This window comes from Panthera pardus, unplaced genomic scaffold (assembly GCF_024362965.1).
Source record: "Panthera pardus isolate Hobbes unplaced genomic scaffold, ASM2436296v1 HiC_scaffold_12, whole genome shotgun sequence".
NCBI lineage: Eukaryota > Metazoa > Chordata > Mammalia > Carnivora > Felidae > Panthera > Panthera pardus.
In genome coordinates this window covers 113,854,814-113,871,993 of record NW_026526677.1, presented here as the reverse complement: position 1 = coordinate 113,871,993, position 17,180 = coordinate 113,854,814, and positions in this window count along the sequence as shown.

The window sequence follows — 17,180 nt, the reverse complement described above, 5'->3', positions numbered from 1 at the left end:
AGAATTTTTTAAGAGTGTGAAATGCAAGGAAAATTACCAAAAAACATACAACTAATCAACTAATTATTAAGCAAACGTTCTTTAATAAACACCAAAGTCAAGGTTTGAGTCCAACTTCTTTATTTTTATCAAAGATGAAATGGAAGCCAAAATGACAGTAGCCAAAATGACTCACTTCCCCAAGGTCACAGGGTTACTTGCTAGTGGTCCTGACAGCCAGCCCAGAGCTGTTTCTATCACACCAATCATCAGCTCGTTTTGTCATTATAGTCAACATTTCTTGGGAGAGCCCCATGGCTTTTGACTAGAATACATCATGGAAAACCCCTCAGATATGCTGGAGCTGAAAAATTTAATTCTTCAAACATCCCCCAAATCATCTGGAGGTTGGGTGTGGTGAGTCAGCAAAGGTAAACTTTCCAGATGAATAAATTAAGTTTTCAGGGCACCTGGGTGGCTCAGTTGGCTAAGGGTCTGACTCTTGCTCTCAGCTCAGGTCTTGATCTCAGGGTCGTGAGTTCAAGCCCCATGCTGGGCTCTGCACTGGGCATGAAGCCTACTTAAAAAAAAAAATAAATTAAATACGCTCTCTTTATGTAGATGCGTTAATTCTGTGTCATCACAGTTCAACTATACTTGGGAACCTGGTGTCTTTAGTCAGTGTGTGGCATGTAACGGGTGCATAATATGTGGTTATAAAGATCAATATTTGCGTGTGGATTTGGATCAGCTAGTATGGTAATATGAGGTTTTCTGTGATCTTTGCTTGGAATTAAAGTTCAAAGCATTCCCTATATATTATATTTTCTATTTCTGTTTATTTTTAGTAATTCAAAGAACATTTGAGGTTACAAATATTTTAAACAAATTTTAGTAACTCCCTTGAATACTCACTTTTGGGTTGCGAGAAAGACGTCTTTTCTTCTCTTGTTCCTTTGAATTATAATTTGTGAAAAAATGAACAAGTGGGATCAAGTCCCAGTCCCTGCCCAGAGTTTATGCTCTAGGGTAGGGGTGCAGGGAGGGAAGTACTCTTAAAACAGTGGGACAAACGCTTGCAGTAGGCAATGCTACCAGCCAGAGGGAGCGGCTAATCCTTCCCATGGGGACTGAGGATTGACCCATGCCTTTGAGCTGGATTTGGGAGGGTAGCCATTATAGGAAGAGCACATCGAAGGAAGAAGACAGCACGAAGAGCAAGCCGTCAGTGTTGCTGGAAGGTGAGTGGCTGGGAAGGGAGGGGGGTCCAGTTGTGAAGGGCCAGTCTTGCGTGCTAGGGGCTTCTGACTTTTTCCTAAATGGTGTCAAGGAACATTTCAGAGGAAGAAAGTGGCATTCTCAGATTTGTGACGTTGCAAGCAAATGTTGGTGGTTGTTCTGAGGATGGGCCGGGGACGACAGATGATTCTCCGTAGAGGGATATGAGAGGGGCAGAAAGGTCAAGAAGTTATCCAATAATCCAGGTGAGAGAGGAAAGAAGAAGTCCTGAACCAGGACCGACTGCTGGGAGGAGAAGGAGGAAGGCGGTTCCAGATCCATCCGGAAGGTGGGACCGATGAAGAGAAAGCCAATCAAAAGCCGAGTTGCTGACTGGTGGCAGGAGTGAGGAAGAGAGAATTAAAGACTGATGGATTTAGTGGAGGGCAGTGCTGTCATTGCAGGACAAGGCTTTCGGGAGAAAGAACAAGAAGAAAATTTTTCAAGGGAAGCAGGGACTTGGTTGTGGTGAAGCAATGACATCAGTTTTGGATGTTGAGTTTGGGTGTGTTCAGTGGGAACATCAGATCTGGAGCTCATGGGGGTGATCTGGTCTTGCAGATACAGGTTGTGAGTGACTTATTTCAAAGGAAGGAAAACCATGCACTTTTTAGTGTAGTAAAATTTGCGTAATATAAAATTTGCCATCTTAAACATTTTTAAACATTTTATTCTTTATTTTTTAAAATTTACGTCTAAATTAGCATATAGTGCAGCAATGATTTCAGGAGTAGATTCCTTAATGCCCCTTCCCCATTGAGCCCATCCCCCCTCCCACAACCCCTCCAGTAACCCTCAGTTTGTTCTCCATATTTCTGAGTCTCTCCTGTTTTGCCCCCCTCCCTGTTTTTTTTTTTTTTTTTTTTTTTTAATTTTTTTAATGTTTATTTATTTTTGAGACAGAGAGAGACAGAGCATGAATGGGGGAGGGTCAGAGAGAGGGGGACACAGAATCCGAAACAGGCTCCAGGCTCCGAGTGGTCAGCACAGAGCCCGACGCGGGGCTCGAACTCATGGACCGCGAGATCGTGACCTGAGCTGAAGTCAGCCGCTTAACCGACTGAGCCACCCAGGCGCCCCCCCTGTTTTTATATTCTTTTTGCTTCCCTTCCCTTATATTCATCTGTTTTGTCTCTTAAAGTCCTCATATGAGTGAAGTCATATGATATTTGTCTTTTTCTGACTAATTTCGCTTGCGTTAATACCCTCCAGTTCCATCCATGTAGTTGCAAATGGCAAGATTTCATTCTTTTTGATTGCTGGGTAATACTCCATTGTTTATATACCACATCTTCTTTATCCATTCATCCATCGATGGACATTTGGGCTCTTTCCATACTTTGGCCATTGTTGATAGTGCTGCTCTAAACATGGGGGTGCATGTGTCCCTTCGAAACAGCACACCTGTATCCCGTGGATAAATGCCTACTAGTGCAATTCCTGGGTCGTAGGGTAATTCTATTTTTAGTTTTTTGGGAAACCTCCGTAATGTTTTCCAGAGTGGCTGCAGCAGCTTGCATTCCCACCAACAATGCAAAAGAGATCCTCTTTCTCCGCATCCTCGCCAACGTCTGTTGTTGCCTGAGTTGTTAATGTGAGCCATTCTGACAGGTGTGAGGCGGTATCTCCTTGTGGTTTTGATTTGTATTTCCCTGATGATGAGTGATGTGGAGCATTTTTTCATGTGTCGGTGGGCCATCTGGATGTCTTCTTTGGAGACGTGTCTATTCATGTCTTTGGCCCATTTCTTCACGGGATTATTTGTTTTTTTAGGTGTTGAGTTTGATCAGTTCTTTATAGATTTTGGATACTTACCCTTTATCTGATATGGCACTTGCAAATCTCTTCTCCCGTTCTGTCGGTTGCCTTTTAGTTTTGCTGATTGGCCATCTTAACCATTTTAAGGGTGCAGTTCATGCACTAAGTCCATTCACTATATTTTACAATCATCACCAATATCTACTTCCGGAACCTCTTCGTCATCCCAAGCAGAAATTCTATACCATTCATATGATAAGTCTCTGCTTCCCCATCTTCCTAGCCCCTGGTGATCTCTGAATATGACTATCCCAGGCAACTCGTACAAGCGTGTTCATCTCATGGTGGTCCTATTTTTTAAATTTATTTTTTATTTTATATATATATAGAAAGAGAGCATGAACGAGAGAGAGAGGGACAGAGAGAGAGGGAGAAAGAGAGAGAGAGAATCCCAAGCAGGCTCCATGCTCAGCGTGGAGCCCAGCACGGGGCTCGATCCCACGACCCTGGGATCATGGCCTGAGCCGAAATCAAGAGTCAGATGCTCTGCCCGCTGAGTCGCAGTTGTCCACTCGCATTTGCGTTATTTCCTTCAGCACAATGTCTTCTAGGTTCATCCACGTTGTAGCTGGTGTCAGAGCTTCCTTTTTATGGCTGAATAATATCCCATCCTGTGAATGTATCACATTTTATTTATCAATGTATCTGTCAACATCTTGGGTTGCTTCCTGCTTGGCTGTTATAAACAATTGTGCAATGATCTTCAGCATACACGTATCTGTTTGAATCCCTGCTTTCAATCAGTTCAGGCATGTCCCTGTGAGAGGGACCGCGGAGCCAACACCAAACCATTTTCTACAGAGACGGCACATTTTGCATTCCCAGCTCTCCACGTCCTCGCCAGCATTTGTTATTTTCTGGGTTTACAAACTTGTCTTTTTGAAAACCACAAACTGGTATCTCGTTAGGGTTTTGATTTGTATTTCTAATGACTGATGAATGATGTGGAGCATCTTTTTATGTGCTTGCGGTCCATTTGTAAGTCTTCCTTAGATGGTTATCTATTCAAGCTTTTTGACCATATTTTTAATTGGGTTGTTTGTCTTTTTGTTGTTGAGCTGTAGGAGTTCTTTGTATATTGTGGATGTTACGCCATTATTAGATGTGTGATTTGCAAGTATTTTCCTCCTCTCTGTAGGTTGTCTTTTTACATTCTTGATAATGTCCTTTGATGCCCTTGTATCCAAAAATCCACCACCACGTCCAAAGTTGTGAAGATTCCTGCCTATGTTTTACGAGTTTTATGGTTTTAGCTCTAATATGTAGGTCATTGATCCACATGCTTTACAATTTTTTTCTTTTCTTAAAGTTTTTATTTTAGGGGTGCCTGGGTGGCTCAGTCGGTTAAGTGTCCGACTTCGGCTCAGGTCACGATCTTGTGGTTTGTGAGTTCGAGCCCCACATCGGGCTCTGTGCTGACAGCTCGGAGCCTGGAGCCTGCTTCAGATTCTGTGTCTCTCCCTCTCTCTGCCCCTCCCCTGCTCATGGTCTGTTTCTCTGTCAATAATAAATTAATTTAAAAAAAATTTTTTTTTAAGTTTTTATTTTAATTCTAGTTAGTTAACATGCATATAATTACCATATTTGTTTCTGGTGTACAATGTAGGGATTCAACCCTTCCACACATCACCCCGTGTTCCTCACAGGGAGTACCCCCTTAATCCCCATCATCTGTTTCACCCATCTCCCCACCCACCAGTCTGGTGACCATCAGTGTGTTCTCTGTAGTTCAGAGTCTATTTAAGAGGCACCTGGTTGGCTCAGTCGGTTAGGCGTTGGACTCCTGATCTCAGCTCGGGTCTTGATTTCAGGTTTGTGAGTTCAAGCCCCGCATTAGGCTCCAGGAAGGGGGTGGAGCCTACTTAGGAAAAGTCTGTTTCTTGGTTTGTCTCTTTCTTTTCCCCCTGCTATGTTCATCTGTTTTGTTCCTTAAGTTCTACCTATGAGTGAAAGCCTACGGTATTTGTCTTTCTCTGACTGACTCATTTCACTTACTTTCTAGCTTATCTACCTTCATCTAAGTTGTTGCAAAGGCCAAGATCTCATTCTTTGGGTGGCTGAGTAATACTCCATTGTGTATATATCCCACATCTTCTTTATCTGTTTATCTATTGATGGACATTTGGGCGGCTTCCAGATCTTGGATTGTGGATCCAGATTTATCTTGGACAAACAGAGGGGTGCAGGTACCCCTTTGAATCAGTATTTTTGTATCCTTTGGGTAAATACCTAGTAGTGCAATTGCTGGGTCGTAGGGTAGTTCTATTTTTAATTTTTTGAGGAACCTCCATCCTGTTTTCCAGAGTGGCTGCACCAGTTTGCATTCCCACCAGCAGTGCATGAGGGTTCCCCCTTTCTCTGCATCCTTGCCGACATCCATTGTTTCCTGAGTGGTTGATTTTAGCCGTTCTGACCCTGACCGGTGTGCATGGGCTTTCCTTTTCACACCCCTGCTGTCCTCCTGCTGTGGTGTGATTTTCTGCTTTGATGCTCCGACCAGACTGACTTCTCAGATTACAGGTGGTCATTCAGTCCTGGTCAGTTTCCTCAGTTTCCTCGTGTCTGTGCCTCAGACTTGTTACCTAAAAAGCAGGGATGTGCTCATGTGGTTCCACATGTTCCTCATGTGGTTGTAGTGGGGACAGAGTGAGGGGATTAAGTGTACGAGCGTGGGAAGAGCTTTATAATTGCTAGGTAGGATCATTGTCACCGTCCTTACCTATGGGGGGTTTTTATGTCCTGTTACACCCTTTTTCCTCCACCTCTATGAACTCAGCAGGATCATCAGATAATTAGGTTTAAAAAAGAAATAGGTTTAAGTGGTTTTGTTAAAAAATTTGATGCTGGAAACGCCAATGTTTTCTGAGACACAAGAAAGTAACTATTTTAAATATCACAGTGTGGTGAGTTATAATAACCAACTAAGGAAATTGTCTTGGGGCGCCTGGGTGGCTCAGTAGGTTAAGCGTCTAATTTCAGCTCAGGTCATGATCTCACAGTTCATGAGTTCTAGCCCCACGTTGGACTTTGTGCTGACAGCTCAGAGCCTGGAGCCTGCTTCAGATTCTGTCTCCCTCTCTGTCTGCCCTTACCCTGCTTTTGCTCTGTCTCTGTCTCTCTCTCAAAAATAAACATTAAAAACAAAAGACATCGTCTTATCATAGATGGTATTGACTTTAAATAAGGAAAGCGTTTGTGTTATTTGTCAATGAAATCTCTAGGTGCACGGTCTGAACAACGAAACATCCAGAAGAAACAGTCACAGAGATAGAGAGTAAATCAGATGCCAGGACAAGGGACACAAGTTTAATTTCAGATTCAGGAAACACTCGGGTGCAGGGCGTGCTGGGGTTCTGCAGAGCAGGAAGGCACTGTGGCACCTTAGTGGGTGCAGCTGTGGACGCGCGGCTCCTGCTGTGCCTGGGTGACAAGTGACCGCACGAGGGGACATGCAAGCCTGTTCTGAGTGCAATGTGTGCTGCTGTGGGAGCACCGCCTCTCTGTGAGGTCGCCGGGCCCGGAGGCCCACGCATCGGCTGACAGAAAGTTCTAGAACTGGGAAACAGGAGAGGCAGGAGGTGCTGAGTGACTGCAGCCTGTGCCCTTCCTCTCTACCCCTTCCTTTCATCTCAGACCGGAGCCCGCAGAGATGGGGACCCTGCCTAACCAAGCCCGGCTCCCTGCTTGTGCAAGGCGGTCCCCATCAGGGCCCATCTTCACAAGTGACACTTGTCGTCATCCAGCCCAGCCCTGCGGGAGGACGGAGCCACGCACCTGACCTCCTCGAGGGCCCCGGGTCTGCACAGCGATGGGAGGACCGTCAGCGCCCAGTGTGGCCCTGCAGGTCACGTAGAACTCAGCGCTGACCTTCTTGTTCTTACAGAAACCCTCACCAGCCACGCCTTCTGCCTCCTGTCCTGCTGCTGAGTCTCCTGGCTTCCGACCCGACACTGGGGTTTTACCTTATTCTGTGTTCCAAATTAGGCACCTTCCAGTAACATCCACGCTGTCTTCTGTCCATCAGGGGCTTGGGGCCTCTCTCCCCTCATGGACTCGCTCGTCGCGGTGTTTCTCTGAGCACAGTTACTCGTGTCCAGCTGCCCCCCGGCCTCAGCAGGTGATGGGAGCCACCTGAGAGTGTCTGTGTGTCCGTGGGGAGACCCTGCCTGCACTTCTGTTGCTTCTGTGACTTTCAGAAATAGTAGCAAGTGACTTACCCCAGGTTGTGCTTAGAATGGCCCTGGATGTCGCGGGCGGGGGCGGGGGGCTCCTTCGGGCTTCAGTCAGTTCCTCTGGAAGTATATGCCCTCCTCCGTCCCTCTTCTGCATGTTCAGGTCGACCTGGAAAATCCATTAGATGGAGGCTTAGAGCCCGAACGGCAACTGGGACTTCCTCCTGGGTCGTTTCACGTCTGGACCTTGACGTGTTTGTACAACTAACACTAGCACTAGTTTCCGGAGAAGCCGAGTGTCCCGGCCGGGGCTGTGCCCTCTGACCTGCCTGTGTCGGGGGGCCGGCCCCAGGGTAGCTCCTGGCTGGGCCGCACCTGCTGGGCTGTGCCCCTGCCCGAGTGGACACTGAGCCTGGGTTGGCCAGGGGCGTCTTCACTCGGCCTCTTCTGTGGTGGCGGCTGAGAGAACTGGCTGGTTTAAATCCAGATTGGAGCCGCTTCCACGACGGGCCACGGCCATGTCTCTCCCTTCCCTCCAGCCAACTGTTCCTGCCTTTGGGTCTCCCCGCCTCTGCTGCCCCTCCTCCCTCGTTCACTAGCTCTCAGGGGGTTCCCGGGGCCATCAGTGCCGTCTTCACCTCCATTCGTGGCCTCAGGTTACTTGCATTTTCTTTTCATTCTTTTTTAAGTTTTTATTTATTTATTTTGGGAGAGGGAAAGAGAGCAGGGGAGGGACAGAGAGACAGAGGGACAGAGAGAGAGACAGAGAGAGAGAGGGAGAGGGAGAGAGGGAGAGAGGGAGAGAGGGAGAGAGAGAGAGAGAGAGAGAGAGAGAGAGAATCCCAAGCAGGCTCCACACTGTCAGCACAGAGCCCGACATGGGGCTTGAACTCATGAACGGCGAGATCGTGACCTGAACCGAAATCAAGAGCTGACGCTAAATCGACTGAGCCCCCCGGGTGCCCCGGGTTACTTGCATTTCAGTCCTGGTCTCTCACTGAGGAGGGTCATTCCCTTTTGGAGAAACCACGGACGTGAGTGGATAGCGAGGGGCCCCGCCCGCCGGTCCTGCCTCCTTCACTCGTGCCTCCTTGCTTCTGGGCCTCCGTCACCTGAGAAGAGGTTTGTACCTAGCTCCTTACTGCCTCCACCTGGGCTTCCCAAACCTTTCTGTTCAAGTTCCCCCAGGGGCTCTCAGGGGGCGGTCTGAAGTGGCCCACAGGAAGGGCCGTTTCTCTGAAGCTTTACGTTTCCTTTCATACCCAATGGTTTGGTTACACGCTCCCCGAGCCTCCATAGTCTACGCAGACGTAGGAACTGTATTTAGCGGTTTTTCCAAGAACAGGAAAGTGCAGGACTCGCACTGATGTGACCAGGAAACACAGTGTGGCAAAGGCACTCTGGGAAAGAAGACATCGGCGTTTTGCTTACTGGAGGGTTCCCTGGCGACTCCAACATGCAAATCTGTATCTGCATCTGTGATTTTAGATTCCTTTTTTGTATTTCCCCAACGTATCTGACCAAGGATTTCCTTGTAATTAATTAGGCATGCCTGAGCCGTGAGGTTCTGTGGAAGACGGGAAGGGGGAAAGTGTCCCGCTGACCACCGCTATTTCTCTTCTAGACGTTCACAAGATGAGCGCCCCCGCCCCCGCCGTGGGAGTGGGGTCACGCACCCCCTTTTCTTGCTCAGCAGGTTTCCTTCATTTTTTCTTTCTTCTGAAGTCATTAAGTTCTTCTCAAACATGTCCTCAGTATTTTGCTATTTGCTTCATTATTTTGGACGCTGTCTCAGTCGAACTATCGTTTTGCTGCTCCCACGATGTGGTGACTTGGCAGGGATACAGAACCGCGCCCAGAATTACGGCATGGTCCAGAGTTGCCGGGTCACTGCACCTGGTCTAGACCACTGCTTTGCCAACGGAATGCACCTGCTCTCGTTGACCTGGGGCCACAGCTTCCGTGATTTGCTTTAAAAAGGAGTGTCACCCAGACTAGGTGAATATCGGTGAGGGCAAGGGGCAACAGGGAGGGGACTTTTCCCAAACCAGCTAGGATTGCTTCCTCAAACGTTGTGGTAACTCTTTCTTTGTGGATGCATTTTTCTTTCTTTTTTAAATGTTTATTTTGAGAGAGAGAGAGACAGAGACGGAGTGCGAGTGGGAGAGGGGCAAAGGGAGAGGGAGACACTGGGACAAATCTAGACCCTCACCTACCCAGAGCGGCACCAGAGGACTAAACTCTACTAACTAGATCCTGTCCTCCACTGGTTCCTGTGTATCCTTACTTCCCCACAATGTGCTGTCCCCGCACACTCAGATTTCTTTTCCTTCTCCTGTTCCTTCTCTGAAAAGGTATGTTTTTGTTACGGTGTCATATTAGCCCAAGTTCTAACCACTCCTGACTCATCAGTCGGGGTGCCCATGTGTATGCTTCATGCACACGTCAATAAACTTCTGTTTTTTTCTCATTAATCTGTCTTTTGTTACTCTAATTTACAGGCCCCCGGCGGCAGAACCCAGAGGACACAGGAAGATTTCTTTCTGCCTCTGCGGTTGTCACAGAGAAGCCCACAAGGTTAGGAGTACGAGCTGGGGAAAGGCGTTGGTTTAAAGGCTGCACGGGCTGTAGGAGTTCTGGCCGTCTGTCCGTGTCCCAGGCCAGGCTGGGCCGTCACAACGCGTTTTCCCCGCAGGGAACAGGTATCTGCTACTCTTGCCCCCAGATCCCGGGCTCTGCACTGTGACTGTCTTTCTGGGGGCTTGTTAGGTCTCACAGCTCGAACCTGTAATGAAATCATCCCTCTATTTAAATCTGGCCCTATTTAAATCTGGTAACATTGTTATCCTTCCAATAAATAGGTCAGAATGATACCTGCTATCTCAAAAATGTAAAGATTGTTGTTCTTACGTCTTAGTATCGGGGGCAGAAGACTCAGCAGCTTGTCCATCACCCGAGAGGGTGTTTTGTGTGGCCCAGGACACCACACCCAACCTACGGTGAACAGAACCATAGGGTAGAAAAGATAATCTGTTGTACTAACACCTTTAATTAAGTAACTCCCCTCTCCCACTGAATCAAACCATCATCTTTACCCTAAATTAAATCATCTTTATGCCCTGTCATATAAATGTCTCCAAATATGCAAGTTAAAAGCAAGTGGCTGAACAATATGGTTAATATTTACAGACGTTCCATTTACATAAATAAATATATGTTCAAATATAAAATATGTGTGTAATGGTGGTTTCTTTCAGGGAGGGGAGGGCAGTGGGACACAGATAAAGGGAAATTTTCACCCTTTGCCTCATAATAATAAAAGCTCACACTGATTGCCTGTTTCAGGCCCTGTTCTAAAGCTTTGAGATTCCAGAGTTCAAACCATGTACCTCAGCTGACAAATGGGCCAGCTGTGTGACTGTCACTGTAAAACTCGTTACTTAAATCCTCTGTGCCTCAGTTTCCTCATCTGCAAAATGTAAATAAAAGTGGTCCCTAAGTAGTGGGGTTTTTGCAAGAGTTAAATGAGATACACAGTAGTCCCCTTAACTGTGGCTAAGCTCTCCATGGCTTGTCATGTGTGGTCAACCGCAGTCCAGAAGTGGGTGACCTTCCCCCGCCATGTGGGCAGAGAGTCAACAGTGGCCTCAGCCAGTGTGTTATCGTCGCCCTATTTTATTATTACTTATTGTTGTTAATCTCCTGTGCCTAACTTACAGAGTAAATGTTATTGAGGGCAAGTACGCACAGAGAAACTCGGTACACGTAGGGTTTGGTACCGTCTGTGGTCTCAGGCAGGCACTGGGGGTCTCAGAACGCCTCCCCTGCGGACAAGGGACAACGCCTCCCCTGCCCTCACATGGCTCATTAGAACAGCCCTTGACCCTGATGAAACCGCTCTTATTGTTAGGGTCCTCACCATTCCATTTTACAGATGAGGAAAGTGAGGCCCAAAGGTTGTATGTGACTCGTGAGTAAGTGATAGGGCCAAGCTTTAGACCCAGCCTGACACCAAAGCTGTGTCTTCTCACTTCTCCTGCATTATTGAGGGTTTTGCGAGCCTGCTTACGAATGAACACGTCACTCACAAGTCTTGGAGAAACTTAAAACTGTCATAAGAAATGTGAATGGAAAGTAAGTTATTTTCTACGTGATGGAGAAATTTTAACTATCATCTGTGTGATTTTTAAGAAAGCCTTGTAGAGTGTTGTTGTTGTTTTTTAAACAGCTTTATTGAGCTATAATTTACATACCATAAAATGTACCTGTCAATGGTGGTCTTTTTTTTTTTTTTAATTTTTTTAATGTTTATTTAGTTTTGAGACAGAGAGAGACAGAGCATGAATGGGGGAGGGGCAGAGAGAGAGGGAGACACAGAATCCGAAGCAGGCTCCAGGCTCTGAGCTGTTAGCACAGAGCCTGACGTAGGGCTCAAACTCACAAACCGTGAAATCACGACCCGAGCTGAGGTTGGATGCTTAACCGACTGAGCCACCCAGGCATCCCTTTTTTTTTCTTTTTAAAGAAGAGTTTTAGAGAGTTTTGTTTTACCTCATGGTAGAATTCTCAGATTCACTCTTAGTGTCCAATAATTTGATTCAATGCAACCCACTCACAGTTGTTAAGCACCTACAGACGAGAAAGCCTTGGGGAATACAGCAAGGCGTGTGAAAGTCCCCAATCTTCCCTCAAGGTGAAAAGGTGGTGTTTTTTGATAATTTGCATTTCATTATTTTTGGCCATGTAAATCTTGATTCAATCATACACCATAGCACTACTTGTGTGTGTGTGTGGCATTTGGTAATATGTTCACTGTTTTTGTTGTCAGGATTTTCTTCTGGCTCTGTGTTTGTTTTGAAGACGTTGCATTCGTTTGTGGTGAAGGAAAGACTTGTCTGATGTTTACCATCTCCCTTGGAAGTACTTCTAACATCGTGCCTTATGCTGGTCGTTCCAGTCTGAGAATCTCCCAAACCAGAAAGATTCCCTCGGTTACTGGGTAACCCGACCGTGGGCTTCAAATTCAGATTCACGGGGCCCTCTCGTTCCGCGTTTCCCACATCCCACGTATGGTCACAGACCGGCCCGAGTTGACATGATGTCTCCATATGTTACGAGCAGGGTTACTGGATACAAGGGGAAATCATCCCTTCCCCTAGGGACCTGAGTTTGGTGTATGCTGTGAGCCAGACAGAGACTATCAACTGGGAAACAGAATGGAAGTTCCTGGAAAGTTATAAATACTGGGGGTGCGTAACGCAATGCTGGAAGGGTTAGTAAAGCACTCACCACAGAATGGTTACGGTTCTGAGTCCATTGAGGCAGAGGCCACGTCTGATCCTGGGTTCATTTGGGTGGACAGAGCTGGTCTGTAAAAGGAACATGGACTTTGGAGTCAGATACTCATTGATTCAAATCTCAGTTTTATCCTCTTAGACAGGTTACTCAACTTCTCTGGGCCTGTTTTCTCATCTCTAAAATGGGTTAATATAAAAGTTTTAAAACTTTCTTGTTTCTGGTTTCCTGGATCTTAGTGATTTTTTTTTTTGAAGTGCCTTTAGGCCAAAAGAAATGTCCAAGAGTCCTGTTTATGAAGTAGGTCCAAATCAACTTAAAAATTATTTTTGTTCTAAAAACTTAGAAACTATTCGAACAAAGAATATACGTAAATGAAAGAAAAATTATTTTCATTTCATTCTCAACCACAATGTGTTACTAATGGGATCTGATTCTTGGAATAAGATCAACCTACATTGGTTTTCGTACAGTATTTGCTTTTCATTATAGCAACAGTGGAAAATCCAGTTTTGCAGTTTGACGACATTTAAAGGAATCTAGTATTGAAAACATGGACAACCTTGAGCTGCCGACTTGTGCAGTGTCCAACGAGTGTCTAGAATTGTATTTCCGTCTCATGAGTTCACCTGTGCGCCTTGAGGTATGTCGGCGTGAAGTTTGGGAACCATGGGGTTGAGACAGTTTGAGTGCAGAGATCTGGGGGGATGAATAATAGTGAGCGGGCAGTGCCTGGTAAATCACAGGTGCTCAGTGAGTGCAGCTACAGACGTAAAGCGTGGCTGAGGAAAGGAGATGGGGCACATGGCCCAGAATGTGATCAGGAGAAGCACACGGATGCCCTCGTTCCGTAACCGGGGGGGGGGGGGGGGGTCACTTAGTGTCTCTGATCCTCAAGTGAAGAGGTAGCATATATAACAGATTATACTGGTTGAGGGCACTTTCAACATGCAGGTCATTGCAAACCAATGCTAATTTGCAGCCACAGCCCAGCCTCAGGGCCAGGGCGGTGACAGGAAGAACTGGCGGCCGCACTGGAGAGTCACGGCCCAGCCAGTGTTCTGGGCAGCCGTCCCCAACGGTTCCCAGATTTTCAGGTTTTCCCAGAGATCCCAGAAATGTTTATTTAACACTACACTGAAAGTCCTGATTTTTAAAGTCCCAGCTAACTTGAATGAATGAATGAATGAATGAACGGCGATATCATGTGGCCCAACACCATGCAGTTCAGACAGAACACCTCCTGGGGTCTGATTTCAGCCCCGGAACCCCCGTTTCCAGCTCAGAAACCAGCCCAGCCCTCACCTCTAGTGGCCGGTGATAGGAGCCAGCCTTGCGTGTACGGTCCACGGAGTGATTCATGTTTTAACACCGTCTTTCTCGATATGACCAAGTCATTTTCAGTCCCAATCAGGAAATGAAACGAGTAAGAATACTGACTGGAAGAGAAAGGCAGAAAGTGAAAGTTTCAGTTCCTGAACAGTTTATATATAACCATGCCAGGAAAACAAATACAAAAATAAAACACGGGAGCGCCTGTCCGGCAGTCAGTAGAGCCTGTCGTGGGTTTGGGTCCCACGTTGGGTGTAGAGATTACTTAAAAATAATAAAATCTTTATAAAATATTTGGGGATTTTCCAGATATCTTAAAAAAACACAAAAATTCAAGTTCGAAAGGGAAAATTATATTAATGTTGAAAAAAGGAAAAAAAAAAACCCTGTAATAACCTATCAGTAATGAATAATGTTACAGGTTTTGTTTCTGACCCGTGTGAACATCTGTCAACCTGTCTCCACTCAGTTAACTGAAGAACACTTTTTGCCAATTTTAATGTCGAGAAATTTCTTTCACACGGAACAAGCAATATACACATGCTTAGGAAAAGTCTTGAGCTTACGAATACATCTGCCAGAGCCGTAAAAAAATCCCAATTTCACAACAATTCCAGAAATTATCTATGTCTGTTTCTTAGGGATCAATTTGAGCATCTTTCCTACATGTCTACAGTTGAAAAACATTTATGTACAAATCAAACCTCCGCGTGGTCACAGGGCATGACCCTAACGACGGAGCTCAGGTCCTGTTTTCCTGTCTTTAGAATCCCATCTTCCCGCTACTTACTCTGAATCTTGCGTTCAAACGCAGGCAGGGGTAGGACCACGGACATGGGAGAAACGAGTTTCGCCCATGTGCGCACGAGGTAGGAGTCTCGACGGCAGCTGAGCCCTCGTCCAGGGCTCACTGTTCAGCTATAACATCTCCAAATTCACTCTGATGCGGGACACCGTGTTCGTTAAAGGTAGATAATGAAAACCTGCTAACTGGAAGCCTGCAGGTACATGATTCAACTCTAACCTAGGCGTCTGTTTAGAACACACGGAAACAAAGTATTTAGGACTGATATTTGGGGAAGTAAAGTCCTGGAGGAGGAGAAGAAACAGCTTCTTTCTTCTTTCACCACAGGAGGCAGGACCCCAACATCTCTTGTGTAAACATCATGCATCGTGAAGTTAGAAATGTGTGAGATCTGGAATATTCTTTTGTGTTTAACTCGGTGTGTTTGCTGCCTGTTGTGTTGACCCCATCATCAACCAGGGGTGTCTTGTTTTTTCCTGGGGGGAAGAAGGGAGAGGAACCTTCTGCATTCTCTGCTACGTCCAGTCCTTAAACCCAGCTCTTGCCTGATGCAGGAGACATGATTCCTGTCCAGGACACGGCATCTGTGAGGAGTATGTTGACCCGTGAAAGAGGATGAACCGCCCCCCACCCCCTGCAGCTCTTACAGGTGACCCGGTGAGTGGGGACCAGATTGTGCCCTCAGGCCCGCAGACTCCTTCTAGACTCCCCCGGAACTAATAAAACCTGAACGGGAGACTTAGGAGATCAGAGCTACTGCTGAGGACAGATGCCTGGTGTGGATGGTTTTCCTGGGAGAATATCACGTATGACATTTTGATGGTGCAAGTCAAGGTCCAGGAAACGGGAAGAGAGGGAAAGGAGGCTAAACTGCTCTGTGTGATGAAGTGATCCGAGATTCCTGGTTTTCCCGGGGGTTCCCCAAACGTGTTCAAGGGCCTGTGAACTTGGGGAAGCGGACAAAGGGGCAGGAGAGGTCATGGCAGCCAGGAGGCTGGGGCCCAAGAAGAGAGGCAGCGGGAGAGGATGCTGGCATGGGAGGGGGTGGAGGGGCTTGGTGAAGCCAAGCTCCTATCCTCCCTCTAACCTTGCCATACGGGCCTGTGCCCCTCACACCAGCCCTGCGGCCGTGATTCCCCAGAGCTGCGTCCCTGCTGGATGGGACGGCGGCCTGGAGGGTGACAGGGCAGGCACACCCCTGGGGAGCCGGAGAAGGAGCGTGGAGGAGAGATACCGGGACAAGTAGGAGAGGGCCCCCAGTGGTGGCACGTTTGGACAGGTGCGGGGGGACGGGGATGCAGAACGGGGCTGGCATTTTTGTATTCGGAGTTAGAAATCAGTGTTACCTCACGGTTGGGAGTTTGGAGACACCTGAGCTAGGTCACAGCTCGGGGATCGCCCACACAGAGAGCGGGGCCGGGCAGGGTCTCCAGGAGGCAGGCAGCGTCCCAGGCTGTGCCCCTCCGGGGACGCAGGAGCCGCGGGAGGGACTGGATGACGTCCGCAGACACCTCCAACTGCAGGCTGGGGGAGGCTCGGGGCGCCCTGCCCGGGTTCACGCCGCAGGCTGGGCAGCAGAGAGCGAGCCCCACCCGGGCGGCGAGGGGATGAGGAAGAAACCGCAGATGGAGCCACGGAGCCACGGAGCCACGGGTGGAGTCCAGTCATCTCCCCAGGGAAAGGCCGGGCCGTGTGGATCTGCGCCTGCCCTCGTGGCCCCGGGGCCACAGCACCCCGGGCAGGGCGCCAGAACCCCAGCCAACTCGCCCTCGCCAAATCCCAGCTCCGGGCCTCACGGGCGAGCCGCCCACCTGCCCCCCCCCCCCCCCCCCCCGTGCCATCCTCCCCTCCTTGCAAATCCCCGCACTGCCTCCCACGCTCCTCGGGGCCCAGCGGCCGTCGGGGTCTGGCGTGTGGTGGGTCCGAGCGGGATGCGTGCACGGTCGCTGACCCCAGTATTCGTGGGGGCACAGCACCCCAGGTGCTGCTACTTGGTGAGGTCCCCACCGTGGGAAGTAGGTTCTGAGTTCTGAAGAGCCAGCTGACAAAGCTTGGAAACGCACCCCGCTTGTAACTTGGGGCTGTCGGTACCACACTTTAAGAATTCTGTGGTCTGGGGGCGCCTGGGTGGCGCAGTCGGTTAAGCGTCCGACTTCAGCCAGGTCACGATCTCGCGGTCCGTGAGTTCGAGCCCCGCGTCAGGCTCTGGGCTGATGGCTCGGAGCCTGGAGCCTGTTTCCGATTCTGTGTCTCCCTCTCTCTCTGCCCCTCCCCCGTTCATGCTCTGTCTCTCTCTGTCCCAAAAATAAAAATAAAAAACGTTGAAAACATAAGAATTCTGTGGTCTGGTGCTCACATTCTAGAGCTTTGCTGCTGTATGGTCCTTGCCACAGCGTGGTCAGCTTAGTCATGCAGTCCTGTTTTGAAATTGGGGGCTGTGCCATTAGAAGGGTAATAAAATCTTGGCGGGGAGTTGGCTGAGATCCCCGAGTGGCCGAGGG